Genomic DNA, 11,418 nt, shown 5'->3' on the forward strand with positions numbered 1-11,418 from the left:
AGATCCAGGTCCACACACATAGTATACATACAAAAGAAAAAATTATCTTAGTATCATTTTTGCTTATCAAGTATATTGAACTATAAATAAACTTCAGCCACAACAGTAAGAAAAAAGGAAAAAACATAATAAGCACCTTGGAGCAAATTCTGCCAGGGCAAATATTTAGACACTGCTTATTCTTGGTTCAGTATAAAGAGGCTGCCCTAGCTGGTTTGGCTCAGTGGATAGAGCATCAGCTCGCAGACTAAAGGGTTCTGGGTTCAATTCTGGTCAAGGACATGTACCTCGGTTGCAGGCTCAATCCCCAGCCCCGGTTGGGGCATGTGAGGGAGGCAACCAATGGATGTGTCTCTCTCACATCAATGTTCCTCTCTCTCTGCTCTCTACCTCACCCTTCCACTCTCTCTAAAAATCAATGGAAAAATATCTTCAGGTGAGCATTAACAAACAAACAACAAAAAAAGAGGCTGACTTTGCCTTTGAAATAAAGATAAACAATATCAATTGCTTGAGCACTTGAAATCCTAATTTCCTATGAAACCCCTCTCTCTCCCTTCATTGGGAACTTGCTAACATTTCTCAAATAATCAATCTCCTGAATAGAATTCCCATTTTCCCAGAAGTATCCCACAAGTAAATGTAATTCTTCTTTGTGTCAATGCCACTGGCTTTTACAATTTAACTAATTTCTGTACACTTTTATTAAAAAAGTAATGATTGATGTTGGCAAAATCATTGCACCATCTTTGTTCCTGTTATTATTTGTTATTTTTGTTTGTTTAGGTTTGGTGATGTTTAAAATAATATCAGAATACACCATTAAACATTTCCTCTGTTTAAAATATCAAAGTACACCATTAGATATTTCCTCTATTTCATGATCTGAAAAAAAAAGTGGGGGAGGGAGGCAAGAGGCAAGGAATGTGGGTGGCAACTAGAAAAGGCAAGGAAATGGTTTCTCCCCTAGAACCTCCCGTAAGATATACTGCTTCTGTCCCCTTGGGTATAGTGAAATACAAGTTGGACTTCTCACACAGAGAACAGTAAAATAATAAATTTGTGTTGTTTTAAATCACTCAATTAGTGATTTTTAACAGCAGCATTAGGAAACTAATATAAGCACCCACTAAGTGCCAGAAATAATACTGGACATAATGGAGATTAATAAAAACCATGGCAGTTTAAAAGTTTTTAGCTAGATGGGTACTGAGTTGTATCTTCCTAAAATACATACATTGAAGCCCTAACCCCCAAGTGATAACTGGAGAATGGGCCCAGGGAGGTAATTCAGTTTAGATGAGGTCATGAGGTTGGGCCCTGCAGGATGGGATTAGTGACCTTTTAAGAGGAGACACCAGAGAGCTTACTTTCTTTCTCTCTGCCCTGTGAGAGCAAGAATGCAGCTATCTGCAAGCCAGAAAGAGAGCCTTCCCAGAATCTGACCCTGGTGATCTTCAAAACTGTGAGAAAATAAACTTCTGTTGCTTAAGCCACCCAGGTGACAGTATTTTGTTACAGCACCCCAAGCTGAGACAGATGTGTTAACCAAATATTGGAAAAGTGACACTAAAATCAGTGCCAGAAATGGGATCTTAGTAACTTTCTCATTACTCAGGTAATAGTAAACTCAACAGCCAGGAAATTACCTGCTGTTCAAGCTAGAAAATGTTGCTCTAAAAAAGACACAACTGAATAAAGTTTAACTTGATTACTCATCAAAGCATTAGTTGTATCAACTGTGGGCAGAGAGTCGGGGGGAACCTCCAGCTTGACTGCAATCCCAACAAGTGTGAAATAAGCATTAATGACAAAGGTTTAATTTTTCTATGAAGATAAAACCAAACTGAAGGTTCCTTTTGTCCAGACTTCTACTTATGGCTGCAACACTTTAGTGAAGCGTAATGGATGGAAGAATGGTTTTTCACTAGAATTGGATTATGAACAAAGGTTTTATATGGTCCAAACACTGTTGGGTATTTTCAAACACTCCTGATGCAGTCCCTTAGGAGGACAAGTGGGCAATACTTAAGAAAATGAAATAAAATGCATTCTTACAACCAGGAAATTCCATGTCAAAGAATTTATCTTACAGACAGACATACTCAATAGAAGCACACAAAGATATATGTATGACCATGTTCACACTGGGCAAACCTGGAAACTATCTAAATGTCCCTCATTAAGGAACTGGTTAAATAAGTCACAGAATATCTATACACCTGAATACTATACAGCCTTAAGGTAGAAGGGGTTAGCTTTTTATTTCTGACACGGACAGATGTTTACGTCTTATTAAGTGAATGAAAGATAATGGTGAGACATAATGTTTCCAGCTGTGTGTTTAAAACAAATCTACATGTATATGTGTGTGTGTGTTTGCAAATGAAAAGGAACTTTTTGGAAGAATGCACAACTAATTCTGTGATTGCTTCCAGGAAGGTTTGTGAGTAGTTACAAAACTTTCACTTTTCATTTTATAACATGCTAAGTAGCTTGAAAAAAAAACTTGAACAATGAGCATGTATTTTATAATTTTAAGTTCAATTATAAAATTGAAAAAATTATTTAATTTTGGTATTTGTGTTACAAATAAAACTACACAATTTTTGTTATTGTTTGTATCAATGTTTAGCACTGCAGCAAAGAAAACAGAGTTTAGAATCAAATCTGGGCTTAAGTTCACACTCTGCGACTTCTTACCTGCATAGCCTTTGGCAAGGAATTTAACCACACTCAGCCTAAATTTCTTTACTTATAAGAGATCAATACCCACGTTTTCTGGGTCTGTATGAGAATAAAAATGAGATAATAGGAAAATACTTGGTAAAGTGTTCAGTGAAATACAGGCATTAAATTGTTTTATTACAACGAAAGTTTCCTGTTGAAATCCTAAATTACAGTCACTTCCATGTGTGACTGTATCAAATACAAACCCTATGAAGGCAGGGGCAGATTCTCCCTCACCGCTGTCTTCCAAGTACTTAACAAAGAAATCACTCAAACGGGTGTAGAATGTGTGAGCTAAGCCAGCCAAGTGTTAATGGGCACACAAAAAGCACTCAGCAAATACGTGCTCAAATAAAAACGTTCCTGACTCCATTTGGCCATGTTTGGCAGGTACTCTACTCCCTTGAGTTTTACTAAAGATTAATTACCCATCTCAACTCCCCACTCAAGTGGAAAAGACTGACCATTAGGCTCCCTCTTGGCAGTCACCTGATTTTAATTAAAAAATAACTAAGTGCCTCAGAGGGAAAGTGAGGACTGAAGTAAGAGGTTAGTAAAAAATGCATGAGTGAGTTCTTTTCTAAAGTTAGATTCACGAAGTAGTTACTACTTGACTAAACAAATGTGGGAGGCACAGTATGATCTGTCCAGTGTGAACGCCCAGTAGTATGTCTTGAAAGCAAATATATACTTAGGCTTATATAAAATTGTCATGACCTTATACATTTTGTTTGTTTGTTGTTAATCCTCACCTGAGGATATTTTTTCCATTGCTTTTAAGAGAGAGTGGAAGGGGGGAGGGAGCAGGAGAGAGAGAAAAACACTGATGTGAGAGACACATCCACTGGTGGCCTCCCACATGTGCCCCACCTGGGGGTGGGGAGTGAACTCACAACCGAGGTACCTGTTCTTGACTGGATATCTGAACCTGTAACCCTTCAGTGTGTGGGCCGTTGCTCTATCCACTGAGCATACCAGCCAGGGCTAAGTTTTTAATAAATCTTTCTTTTGTACATGTTTCTATTAAAGAAGTTCCTTAATATTAAGTAACTTACCTAAATTTACATATGCAATTAATGTAATAATGCCACAACCTAAAATATGAGTTATTTGAGCATATCATAAAAGGTGTGTTAAGGAAGTAGTATATCCAAATACTCAACAGGAAAGGAGATTATCTGAGACACGGTTTTACAACACTGGTTCCGATACCAGGTTTTTAGAGAAGTCTTAAGTTGCCTACACCTTTTATTCATAACAGAGAGACGAAGGAATTGGTTTATCCCCATTAAAGTAAACATACTTTCCCTCCTCCAGATTACTAACATGATGGTGGCTCTTCAGTAGGCGGAGATGACATGCAAGAGCTATTACAGGTGTAAGTAATTGCTTGCACACAGACATGCACATTCTCTTCCTTTCACTTAATCAGCATTTCCTGAATTTATACCACATGTCAGTCACTGTTTTAGGCCCTGCGTTATGTTCTTATAGAAAGCAAGCAATGAAATATATATTACAATACAGTGCCAGTGGAGCTAAGTGTAGATGTTCAGTAGGCAGTTGGATATGTGAGTCTGGAGTTCAGGGAGAGACTGCAGGTATGATTTGGGAGTCCTCGGAATAATCATGGTATTTTATGCCATGAGACTGCATAGGATCATCTGGTGAGCACAGGTATGAGGGAAGAGAAGGGGCGCACCCACATTTAAGGCTTATGAAGAAAAGAGGAATTCTGCAGAAGAGAATGGAAAGTCATGGCCAGGGATTTAGAAGGAAAATCAGGAGTGTAGGTCCTAAAAGCCATGTAAGAAAATAGTGCAATAAGGTCTGAGGACAAATGCTGGCTTGCTAAGAGGTTGAGCTAAGCTGACTCAGAACTGAGCACTGAATTTGGCGACATGCAAGGCTCCGTGAATCTTGACAGGAAATGCGAGGATGAAGAGACCTAGGCAAAGACAGGGAAGAGCTGTGCACAGTGACTCTTTGGAGATGTCTGGCTAAAAAAGAGCCACTCTACTGCTTTTGCCATCGTGGAGTACAGCCGAGGTACCGGTCCTATTCACACCCTGCTCCCTACATTTTGGAATGCAAAGCTGTTCTCATTTTTGACCTGACGGGATGGCAAGCCCTCTTATTCCTCCCCATCAAACTGCCTTCTGTTCACTTCCACCACTGCTTCTGAGCTGCAACTGCTGAGCCCCACGGCTGATCCTGACCCTCCTCAACAGTGCAGCTGCCATTTCTCAACTATCTGCCTCTGCCCCTTCCAATTCTTTTTTCCTCCTTTTCTTGTTTGTCACTATTTTATTGTCTCTCATTGCTTCTCCATACTTTACGATGTCTGAGCAATAAAGGTGACTTTTTGGACATATCGGTGACGGAGTGGATGACTTCCCTTGCACACACAACCTGATCACAGTAGACAGGAAGAGTAATCTCTGAAATTGTGGCTCTTCTCACCTGTGTACAGCACCTTTTCTGAAGGCTGATTGCTGATTCTTGGACATCTGAGGCTTCCTTTAGGCTTGTCTCCAGGTGACTAGCACACTAATGAGTATGGTAAGGCTTCATTCAGACAATGGTAAATTCCTAAAAGGCAGGAACCTCTTCTCTCCTTTCCTTACATCATCCTCTCAACAGAAACTAGCCCATGGGATTAAGCAGCGTGAGAGATGATGGAGTTGCAGAGAAGGTGATATAGCCACTCCCTTCATGGAGCAGGTAGGCTAATAGTCTAAAAGAATGGGTGGAGGTGGAAGGACTTCATTTTATTACTTTATTTTTTAAAAGCTTTATTTACTTATTACTTTTTAGTTAATCCTCACCCAAGGATATTTTTCCATTGATTTTTTAGAGAGAGTGGAAGGGAGAGGGAGAGACAGAGAGAAACTTCGATTGGTTGCCTCCTGCACGAATCCCAGCCAGGGCCAGGGTACCTGCAACCAAGGTACGTGCCCTTGACCGGAACTGAATCCAGGACCCTTCAGTCCGCGGGCCGACACTCTATCCACTGAGCCAAATTGGCTAGGGCCATTTTATTCCTTTTAATACTCCCAAGATGTTAGATATTTGTTTTTACAATGCCCTGCTTTACTTTTCTAATTCAAATGTTCATTACTGAATTACAGTAATGATAGTGGCTATGGGAAGAAGATATAATTAGAAAGTAAAACTGAAAGATGTTGGTAAGGATTAAGGGAGGGAGAAATTAAAAGAGGCAATTAGATTTCTGACATAGACAAATGTGTGGATGGTGAATGGTAGTGTCTTTCATTAAATTTGGGAAAATAGAGCATGATACAGGTGTCGGGGTAAAATAAGTTGAGATTTGATCATATGAAGTTTGAAGTACCTAGAGGACATTCACATGGAATTAAAAGCTAATATAAAGGTCTTGAATCTATAACTCTGGAGAAAAAAACCTGAATTGTAGAAAGAAATATGGAGATTCGCAGCATATATACGGTAACTTTAAGTCCTGAGAAGGGATGAGATTGACCAGGTGTATGTAAAGAGTAAAAAGAGAAGGCTTAGGACAGAAGTTGGAGGAAGAGCAATGTAAAAAACTGAATTTCCCAGAATGATCTGTGAACCATCTGCATTACAATCTCCTGAGGAGTTTGATAAAAATGTAGAATCCTTGGCTCCACCACCAACCTCCTGATTTAGACCCTCTGAATGGCCCAGGAATCTGCATTTCAGTCAAGAACCAGATTATTTTTGTGCAAAGTAAAATTTGAGAACCACTGATCTAAAAGATAAGTGGAGTAAGAAGAGCAAAACAAACAAAAAAGTTAAAAAAAGAGCTGTACTTTGCTCACTGCTAAAGAAAAATGAGAATGTTGTGTCACAGTAGCCAATGGAAAAAAAGTTGGCAAAAAAAAGTAAGCAGCCAATAAATACTTGTTCAATAAATAATTGGGGAAAATATTTAAAGTTATAGTTCATCTCTGTTGATTTCCAAGTTCCTATTACTACTCTGCAGTATAGATAAAATTAATACTTGGGTAATTTATAAGGAGAAAAATAATAGTGGGAAATATCTAAAAATAGTGGGTTGAATAAGAATCACTTTGATGCCGAAGTCTAGGACAAACTGCAAAGGTTTATCAGGTGCCTAGCAAGTTAGTGAATAACCACCATGACCTCTCAGGTACAAGTAAATCCCTGAAGTGTATAAACAAGGAAACAGTACTCCGTGGCAAAAAGATGGGTGCAGTTTTGAAAAGCTGTCAGCTTAATGGTACTATATCGATGCTCTCTCCCAGATTAACCAAATTACTTAACATCTGACCAAAATTAAGCCCCTCCTTCACTTATAAGCTATTAGAAATCAATAGATAAAGATTTAGTCTTCAGGGCATCATTTTGTTAGAAACCTTGTTTGTTCTGAGTAGTTAAAAGGATCTGCACTCCTAACACATCTACTTGATAAATAGGAGGGAAAATGATTAAGTGACCCCCAAATTAATTCACACCTATTTGGGACCCTCCCTGTCCACCTACCCCCAATTTGAAGTCACCACAAAACATAATGCAGAGGTAAAGCAAACTGGAAAAGGGAAGATATTTACTTCATTATTCCTATTTTTGCTTTTGTTTTTATTCCTTCATTTGTAGGTGTTACCAGAAAGGGATGGGCACTTCAAATTTACTGATTACAAAGTGCTCACTTGTATGCTACTGCAGATAAATACATTTTTACTGGTTGTTACAACTAAATACCATTCATTAGTTATGTGACTTGGGGTGACTTTCTCGTCTAAGAGTTATATGATATATTCTTAAATAACTTTTCCAAATCTAAAATTCTATCATTCTAAGATTACAGGAGAGGGAAACAGTAGCCAAGAATATAAATATTATAATGTTATAAGAGAGCTGAAAAATATGATACTCTATTTAGTTAAAACTTTTTGACTCAATAGGCTGCAACAAACAAACTTGTAACATTTCAAGAATCCATCTATTAGAACAGGAAACAATTCCCACACCCCCATAAATGATGTAATATATAGTAGCTAGGCTCTCAAGCTAATCTACAAATTTATTTAATCTCCAATGCAAGTGAGTTGCTAGACACTTTTAAAAATATATATTTTTATTGATTTCAGAGAGAAAGGGAGAGACAGAAACATCAATGATGAGAATCATTGATCAGCTGCCTTCTGCACGCCCCACACTGGGGATTGAGCCCACAACCCGGGCATATGCCCTGAATGAGAACTGAACTGTGAACTCCTGGTTCATAGGTGGACACTCAACCACTGAGTCATGCTGGCTGGGTGCTAGACACTTTTGATAAAAATAGAAAACAGATGTTGCTATACTAGTAATTAAGCAAAAAGAACATAAAAATGAAACAAAAAAATGTTTATCTTGAAGCCTCTTCTTCACAATGAAGTCAACCAAAAATCCATTGGCCTGATTACACAAGGGTAGATCCTCCTAGTGACTAGATTATAACAGTCCACTGCTCAAATCCATGGACTCCAAGTTAAGGACCCTGCTCAAATAACATCAGAGGGCCTGGTCTTCAGGTACAGGGACACTAATGGTTCAGGAGTATTCCAAAGCCAAAGCTGGGAGAAAAACACAGAACTGGAGAAGATAAGGAAGGAAGGAGCCTTTTTTAGATATCCCCTGACCCCAGGGGGAATGAACTTAGTGACTAGAGCATTCTCTTCACATCCCAGCTCCGGGATTTCCTGGACAATGCTCCTGGGAGTTCAGTGGTGGCTCAGTAAACATGGAGCCTCAAAACACTACAGACATGCTTCCTCGCTGGAGCAGGGGCTGTGGAAAGAACAATTTCCTGAGCTGCCATGCCAACTCATAGACACTTGCTACTGCCAGAAGCAGCCCCAGCTTTGACTATGAGGAGGCTGCGGAGGAATGTCTGCTTCCTGGCTCTGACTGAGTCCCCATTTCCACCCCTTTACAGATCCAGGGCTTCCAATCTATATGCATGTTCACAAGTCTGCAGTCTGAGCTTGTGGGTGCCTATCTTTATCATCTGCTAAGGCTAGAAATAGAAAAAACAAATGAATGTTCAGTCTCTTCTCCTGGGAAGGACTACTTACTGTATTTTAAACTTTATAATGATGTAAAATGTCTCTTTAAAACTATACTTGGGAAACTCTGATTTTTAATTCATAAGTACTTCTCCACACTCACTATGAAAACAATGACCTATTATATCTAATTTAAATAGGTTTAAATATCAGGTGAAGAGTTTCAAAAGGTATTAGTCACTCTAGTTTTCTAAGATCTGTTATTTCAATTTGCCCTTGGCCTTTTCCCTGATATTAGGCAACTTTAAAATTGAAAGCATACTCAGATAGTATAACCAAAAACAAGAAACAAGGAATGTGGCATGTCATGTAGGACACAATATATATAGTAAGCTTTTAATTATGTTTCTGAATGTATGGATAGATCTGCAGTATACTCAAATCTACATTCTGACGGGATCTTGCGATTCTTTAACAAGTATATCCAAATGTGATAATCACAATTATAACGGAAGTCTGGATTTTGCCTGCATTCAAATTATTGCTGAAAGGGCAGCATGGGTAATGCACACACGGCTATCAGATTGGTACTCAGAAGCTGACTATGATATCCACCTCTTTATACCTGCAGCCTCTTCCTCTGATTAAATCCAACTTTCCTTCCCTAGCCTCCTATTGTTACAACATAGTCACCAAGTTTATTTCTTCTAGTATAAATTTTTATGATTTCTGGAATCTAAGTATATCTTGTGTAGCAAAATATTGGAAAATTCACTGAAAAGGATCATTTAAAAAGGTATGTAGTAAAGAACCTGGCTTTCCTAACTTTAAGCCTAATAACTTACTGCAGTGGTGACTTGGCCGAGATCCAGAAAATTCTTTAGACTTCTCCCTTTCTGATGCAACCCATACCTTTCCCCACTAAAACATACATATCGATGTGCAAAACGAAGGAATTTGTTTAGAAAATAAAAACCAAATCTGATTCTACTTTCCTATTGCCATGTTTAGCATAAAAGTAATACATTTCTACCAGCTTTGCTTTTTCAGATGGGCTACTTTCTCAGCTGAGTGGCAGGACACAAAAATGGGAAGGAGAAATCAATGTCATGAAGTATAAATAGCTGTGGCCAAAGACAATACTGAAGAAGAGCCAATAGGAGAAGGGATCCCCAAATCGCAGCACCCGCGAGTTAATTCCCTGTCTCCCTTCATGAGGGCCTCAGGGAATCCATCACCAGGAAACGAGAGAAGGGGGCAAGTAACCAGGACTCACGTAAGATTTCCAATCTTTCCTTAGAGATGAATGTGCAGTGTTTTCTAGGGTTTCTGAAGTACCTATGTCTTAAGCCTCAGCTGGCATGGCCATGCAAAGGAAATTCTTTCCTAGTGTAAGGTAGGTAAAGAGGAAATGCCACCCAATAGGAAGTCAATCTTTTCTCAGATACGCTGCAAACCACGCACCAATACCAACGCTGATTTCTAAATGTATCAACTCATTCATTAGGCTTGAGATGAAATGTGCATCAACGTGAACCACACTCCACACAACAGTAAACCTCGCACGGCATTCCTACCACCGTGCGTCACACACCGCTCCACGGTCCAGTCGTTTCACAGCACGGTTAGTGCATTGGACATCAGTGGGCTAAACTGCACGGGGCTCACACTTCACTTTCTAACTGTTCGCTGAACTTTGCAGAATCGCTTGCAAAGTGTTGAAATTCATTCAAGTTCACCAAGATTCTGTAGCACGCGCGCGACACACACACACACACACACACACACACACACACTCTTTGGGCATCAGCATCCACCAAAGGCCGGCAACCATAAAGTTATGTAAGAAAAGCAGGAATTAGTTCGGGCACAAGACTCCAGGAAATGGCATATCCTCCTTGCGGGGCTACAGCAGCCACCAGGCACAGACACAATGCCGAGCGCGCCGGGAAACGGGGGGCAGTGCCCGCTGGGAAGATGCCGGCGACGCCACCGGAGGCATCTTCACACTTCCCTTCGGAAGGAGAGGGTGTCTGGTCTCTCGGGAGCCCCTGCCGGCCCGGGTAACGGGACCGGAGGGCCAGCGGGTGGGGAAGGAGACGGGGCGGTGGGGGAAGCTGCAAGCACTGACCCCTGCCCCCGGTGCCGAAGCTGTCACCGCCCCGGAGCCCGGCGCTGCCACCGGCTTTCTGCCTCCTCCGGGAGCGCTGGTGGCGCGTGGGCCCGAGGGGACCCGGAGGCAGACAGAGGGAAAGGAACCCATGGTTTCTAAAGGCCGAGAAAATGCCCCCTGGGTCCCCGCGGTGCGCCCCACGCGGCGCGCGGCCCCAGGCGTGGGAGCCCGAGAACCTGCAGGCGGCCAAGGCGAGGGCCGGGGCAGCCGTGGGGAGGGGGCGGCGCCGGGGTCCTCCGGGCCGGGGCGCGGGCACCCCGGGGAAAGGGGGGCCGGGGACGGGGCCGCGCGGAGGCCGAACGCCCAGGGTCGGGCCGGGGCTCCTCCAAGGGCGAGGGCCGGCGCGGGCGGACCCGGGCGCCGGCCGCTTACCTGCTGCTGGATCTTCCCGTCCTCCGTGGACGCCAAATCCTGGTGGTGAGGGCCCTTCGAGCCGCTTACTCTCCAGGGCGAAAGGCCAAGAACCGAGCCCGGGCGGAAGCGGGTGGAGGTTTGGTC

At 41.6% G+C, this 11,418-nt stretch overlaps 1 protein-coding gene across 2 annotated transcripts in view; it reads right to left on the reverse strand.

Annotated features, from left to right (window-relative positions):
- The window catches only part of TTC17 (tetratricopeptide repeat domain 17), an 82,996-nt gene extending 71,600 nt beyond the window's left edge, over positions 1-11,396 (reverse strand). For both annotated transcript variants that reach the window (XM_014463623.1, XM_014463622.1), the window contains exon 1: positions 11,293-11,396. The gene's annotated coding sequence lies outside the window, so the exon portion shown is untranslated. The remainder of the gene's footprint in view (positions 1-11,292) is intronic.
- Positions 11,397-11,418: the final 22 nt, after the last annotated feature.

The sequence above is a fragment of the Myotis lucifugus genome, unplaced genomic scaffold, assembly GCF_000147115.1.
Source record: "Myotis lucifugus unplaced genomic scaffold, Myoluc2.0 scaffold_213, whole genome shotgun sequence".
In the NCBI taxonomy this organism is placed as follows: Eukaryota; Metazoa; Chordata; class Mammalia; order Chiroptera; family Vespertilionidae; genus Myotis; species Myotis lucifugus.